The sequence below is a fragment of the Belonocnema kinseyi genome, chromosome 6 (assembly GCF_010883055.1).
Source record: "Belonocnema kinseyi isolate 2016_QV_RU_SX_M_011 chromosome 6, B_treatae_v1, whole genome shotgun sequence".
In the NCBI taxonomy this organism is placed as follows: Eukaryota; Metazoa; Arthropoda; class Insecta; order Hymenoptera; family Cynipidae; genus Belonocnema; species Belonocnema kinseyi.
Window position 1 is genome coordinate 103,229,406 of NC_046662.1, and position 6,649 is coordinate 103,236,054.

The following is a 6,649-nucleotide window of genomic DNA, read 5'->3' on the forward strand; positions in this document are numbered from 1 at the left end:
GGTTCTAGTAGTGGCCAAGCGACGATAGTGCATTATAATATTGTACTAAGGCGCGGACCATGCTTGTACGTTGTCATATTGCGCTTTATTTCAATATAGAGGTTTTGCGATTTCATTGTGCGATATGTTTTTCTCCGTGTACTAATAAAAAATTATACATTCACTTGCACGGGAAGATAGATGAGGAATTAGATAGACGAATAAATGGAAGTATGGCGGAAAATAGTTAATAAAAAGAGTGTCAGTAGAGTGAACGACGCCTGAAACAAAGACCTTGGCTATTAATGGACCCAAGTGGGGAATCTTACATAACGGCTTCGTGAGGTTCTTCGCTTGGGGTGATTGCTAGAGAGATTGATCAGCAACCTGGGTCGGAGCAGTGTTGCGGAACGAACGTGTTATTTACATAAATAGCACGAGAATTCTGGATCAATCTGAAAAATCTCTATCCCTTCCACACACTACTCCTTTCCCTTTGCCGAGTGAGTCACGCCTACCCCGAAAGGGAAATGGCTTAATGGTGTAATAATAAAAAACTTGCAGAGTAAAATTTATCTTAGAATTTATTGCACATAATATTTTGTTTGCCATTTTGATAATGGGATTTTCATTGTTTAAATATTTTGGAAACAATGGTATGTGTTCTTTGATCTGAGTTTATACTTGTTGCATTTCTTAAATGATTTTGAATTATTCATACAGATGTTGTCGATTGTTTAAAGATGTTTTCAAAGCCTTGTTTATATTTAACTATGTCATACCTTGAGTGAAAGAATAAACTAAGAGGACAGCTTTAATACGAGCTCCCAAAACTGCTCAGACGTGGTAAAAAAGGAGTGATGGAATTTTAAACGTTCAAAGATTTTGAAAGGTTTTCCTTTGGCTTTGGATCAATACGAATTGCGATATGATAATATTAAACCTTTTTTAATTATTTTAATTTGCCATATTTATTTAATTTAGTATATTTACTACAATATTGTACTATCTTTTCTAAAAATACACTCGCTTTCTGAGCAAGAACAGCGGCACCGGCCGATATGAAAAAATCGGTACACGGAAAAAAAATTCTTGAGGCGAAAGAGTGAATCGAGAATATATTAAACTCAAAGAAAGTGTACGCTTGGATTAAGTAAAACGTTTAGTTAGAAGAATTAAAAATTTAGTTACTTTATGTAAATTGTTCTCGTAAATCAGTAATTTGGACAAAATTGCTAAGTTCCAGAGTTTATTATTTTCGACAGATTATGTATAATTGTATTATCTTCAGATTAGAAAAAAATTTAGTTGTTATAGAAATATATTAACTTACATTAGCCAATCTTTTGTCTGGTATCGCGAAAAGGAATTTCCCTGAAATCCGTCTAATGCATTTGGAGGTCAAGTTTGTTGTTTTTATCGCGTTTCTTGATATTTCAATATAGTTATCGCCTACAATCGAAACAAATGTAAATTATTATTACTGCATCATAAACTCCATTTAATATTAACATTCGCGCACATTTTAAGTGGTAAAAAGCGTTTAATTGTCCAAAGTAAATCTCAACTATCACTGCTCCTGATTAGACTGTCGCCATTTTATTTCGCTGCTCCCATAATGCACCGGCGCTCTTACGATAATTGCTTCAGACACCTATTCTTAATATTCCTATTGTAGCTATACTTATTCGGGGTTTGACTATACGATATCCCTGGTATATGGAAAATGGTCAAGGATATTCATTTTCGCTGATCCAGGGATCTTTCTAAATTCCTTTGTTCGTTTTCAGCTAAATGTTTAGCAATAATAAGGAATAATATCCCTGGCACAGCTCAATTTTTTTTACCGTGTAATAGTTACTGACCTACTTTTTTATAAATACTATAAAAATTTTGTTAAAAGAATTTTAAATAATTTAAAACGAATTGTTAAAGATAACAATAATTTTATTAACAGAAATGAAAATTTCCGACCTTCAAGACTATTGAAAACAAAATGCAAGATGGGGTATTTCACAGGCCGCCACTAAGATGAGAAACACCTCGGAGTTCAGTAATTTTCAGGTCGCTCCTACATGACATGACGCTGAATGAGTACAAATGTCAGTTATGGGCTTTTAGAGCAATGAAGATTGAAACGGTAAAGTAATCAGTAAGTGCATTTTCGCCCGTACAAGCAGGTGGCAATGATATGCATGTGCTGCTGGAGTTTCAAAAATTAGTTTTGTTTTTTCGAAATGCAGAGACTGAAAAAAAATCAAAAAATTTAATCAGCATGCTCATACTGATATAGATTTTAGCGAAAATCTGATTACAGTACCATGAGTCACTATTAAGTGGATGCATAGTGTCGTTTAAGCATATAAAAGTGTGGAAGCTTATAGATTTTATGAAGCTGGATTTTTGGTAAGAGTGAAGTTGAAGCAATTCAGTGATAATTTTCTGCTTCTGAGCAGTTCTATCCGACTACTGAGAAAAGCAGTTTCGCTTTTAAGTTCCACTTCGCGGGTGAACTAATCCGCAGGGCAGCCCGTCAATCGTCCTGTTCCACAAAAGCATTGGCCTTATGGGAAACTCAATAATTAATATTTAATAAAACATTCTCGATTATTTCAGTTTACCAAATTAAGACCAACAATTCTGTTATGGGTAACTTACATTTAAAAAAGCTGCCCGCTTCGCGGGCACATTCTCAACGCGCGGCTCGCTTCGCTCGCAAGTTTGAGCGCGCCCAGGGCGCGCGACTGTTGGTTCCGGCGGTTCGCGCTTGATGCTGCATTTGTCTCGCCCTTTCCGCTCGGTCTTTGGATTTTCCCTACAATTGTGTACCGACCTATTAAGGTTAACGAACCAAGCATCGGCAACTGTAATTTAATGATTGTGAATTCTCCTTTGTTAAAGCTTCTTCGGCTCTAAGGAACACATTCTCATCACGTATCTCGTGCTTCGCACTCGATTTTGTCTAAAATTTTAACTTTTCTATATTATGCTTAACACTTCTGTTGTTGAATGACATACTATACTCAGTTTCGTTATTATTATTTTTTTTTAAGTTTGGAAACGCTATAACTCTGGTAATTTTGTTGTTATCAAAAAAAGTCATTGAGATAAATGGTTCATATTTTTGTGCACTATAAACAGCACTATATGAAAATTTCAAATCTTAAAAAAGTGGTCTTAAAAATTTTGAAAATGCTCCAAATTATTGCATTTTTTTAAAAATAGCTGACTAACAAAATCATCCTTTCTTTTCATATCCTTATAAAGTGTGTGAAAGGGAAATTCAATAAAATAATTACTTCAAATGTTACCGTGTTTACAGACTGCAACGACAACGACGATAATGATAATTTTCTTGTTATCAAAAAAATCCAACAAGATAAATTGTTAACATTTTCGTGTGCTATAAATAGCCGTACATGGAATTTAAAAATCTTTGGCCCCTAAACCTGTGTGCCAAAGCCCAATTCAATTCAATCAGTCGGTCCAGAGACATCCAGTATACATACAACAACGACAGACAGAACAATCTGAAGACTTTTTGTTCCTTCTGCTGAAATCTCAAAACGTCGATATTTGATGGAATCCGTGAAAGTCATTTTCGTATGAAACCAATACCTTCTCATTATGGTGTGAATGTAAAAAGCGGGTGCCCTATCAAAGAAATGTGAAAATCAAATTTTTGGATCTTATTTAGGCAAACCATTTTTTTATTACACATTTTGCTGTACCAAGTACCGTCTTCCACACGTTTAGTTTGCTCATTTTTTCGTTACTTGTGTCGAAAAGTGATTCATTATGAATTTGTGGCTTTTTCCAGTGCGTGTAATTTGAGCTTTTTCATTTTTTTCGTATCTTGCATAGTTTCCCCAAAAAATGGAGTTTGTGGATTTTTTATTTTTTTTTTGTAGGATCAAATGTGGAATGTTCAACTTTTCGACCAAATTAAAAAAGTTGTGATCATAATTCTGTAGGGCCTTCAAAAAGCACAGTTTTTCTTCTTCAGACTTTTTTTCATATCATGTGTTTATTGGCTTAAAATGTTCATTTTAGTTTGTTTTTTTTTATTTTGAAAATGCCGTAACTCTGATGATTTTCTATTTATATAAAAAATTCATAGGGACAAATTGTTTGAGTTTTTGAGTACTATGAACAACCGCACATAGAATTTTTAAATCTTGAAAAAATGTGGTTTCAAAAATGTTTGGTACGATCAAATTTGGAATTTTCAACTTTTCGAGCAAATTGAAAAAAATTGTTATCATGATCTTGTAGGGATTTCGAAAAGCAACATTTTTCTTTTCTTCACTTTTTCTCGTGTCGTGCGTTGTTTGACTTAAAATGTTCATTTTAATTTGTTTTTTTGGATTTTGAAAATCCTCTAACTCTTGTAATTTTTGATTTTTCAAAAAAAAATCATTGGGATAAATTGTTCAACCTTTTGAATACTATAAATTACCGCACAGAGAATTTTTTGAATTTTCAAAAAAGTGATCTAAAAAATAATCAAAATGTGCCTACTTTTTGAATTTTCATTCAAAATGGCTGGCGAACGAACTTGACCTTCAGTTTAGGACACTAAACGAGCGTGCCAAAGGGCAATGTAATAGTTTAATTTTTTCGAAAGTTATCGTGTTCACAGACAGACATACAGACAGACATACAGACAGACACATTCTTAAAAAACTGTTTTTCGGTTTCAGAGGGTCTCAAAACGTGGACATTTGACAAAAACTGGGGGGGGGGGGTCAAATTTTACACAAATCTAATACCTTCTCTGATGAGAATGTAAAAATATAGAAGTCATTAAAGTCTGAAAGGATTATTGTAAAAACATTATTTTAAAATTGTTATATAAAAATGAAAATTTAAAAAAATTCTCAAAATTTCATATATTGCAAGCAACATTTAAAAGCGTTTAAGAATTTATATTTCTTATATTTGGATTGAATTAAATGGCATTTCAATATAAAATTATTAAAATTTTAACTTTACACATGTTTGTTATTAACAAGAGGTCATAAACATGTGTAAACAGGTATGTGTTTTTTAATGAAATGTGTAATAGGTACTACATATTAATAATAACATTTTTAATAATAAATATAAATTAATTCTTTAATAAATTTGATGTCGCAACCCTATTGAGAAAATAAAAATGCCAAGAGAAAATGAAGTATTACAATAAAAAATGTAACAGAATAAAATTATAATATAACAATATTTTAGAAAGTTAAATAATGAAATTATCAAATTTAATAGTATTTTAATATTTTTTTAGTATTATAAATTATAAAGCAGTTTTGAATTTTTATTATTTAATTGTTAAGAACAAGAACAGTTTGTTTGGCTAAATATATCAAGCCAATTAAAATTGTCGTGTGAAGATATTTTCATAATTTAAACATATGTTTATTACACCATTTATTGACATCAAGAAATAAAATAGATTTTTTTACAAAATATACATGCCGATATTACATTTTTACTTTACAGAACATACAAAATAATTGGATTAGTTAAATTACATTTTTACGAAAAAAGAATTCTTCCGGCCTGAAAAATGGTTTAGCCCGCATAAAGCTGATTTGCTGTATTATTTGAAATTTTTGTCGTATCTGTCGCTGTTCACAAGAAAAAATAAAAAAATTCGTTTGTATGAAAAAGAAATTCTCCTGGCGCAATAAGTTATTTCGCCCGCATAAAACTCACAAGATATCTTTATTAGGAAACTAAAAATTTAAAAAAAAAATGGAAGAAAGTAAATAAGGTGTTTTTTCTTAAAAGCAATTTTCCATATTTTAAGGAAAATCACCACCAATTTATTAATTCTAAAGCTTTTTTTTTTACATTGTCAGTGGGTTTCAAAATAAGACAATAAACGTTATAAAAATCAAAAAGAAAACGATTAATATCTTAATTAGGTTTTAGGTTACTGAGGATTAAAAAAATTTAAGTTTTCAAAAACCAAAGCACAGCACATACCTACTTTCCAATCAAAAACAGAATTTTTCCAACATCTTTAATTGAACAATAAATGAAGCGATTTGACGAGGCAAAAATTGAAAATTATTATAACTTTTTTTAAAAATAAAAATGTTTCAAATATGGGTCTATCACGATATCGCAATGATCATATTCAACTCACCTCTTAGTACTTTTAAACATCCATACAGCCAGAAACACTACAAATATTTTAGTTTCCATCGTTTTTTAATTATTGCAAATGCATTTCCATATTTTTTATGCCGACATAACCTGTTTTGTCGGCAAAGAAAAGCAGAGTTTCAGACAGATCAGCTTTCACTTGGATATCGATTATGGCAATCGAGATATGCATTGACCTTGCTTCGTATCGAGACTTAATTTGAAACATCGGAATCGACAGTTGCAAATAAGTATTCCGGAAATTATAAATATTATTATTCGCTTTTGAACCACAGCTGCTAGAACATCGTTTAATTGCCAAAATTGTGAAATGTGAATGCGGAACTAAAATGAATTTAAACAAAGCAAGTGATGCAATTGATCACTTCAAATGGCGGTGTGTCAACAAGACATGCAAAAAAAAAAAGATCGGTACGTACGAGGACTTTGTTCGAGAAGTCGAAGCTGGGGTTCTACGAAATTCTCAAAATAACTTATTTTTGGGCAATTCGTTACCAATAAA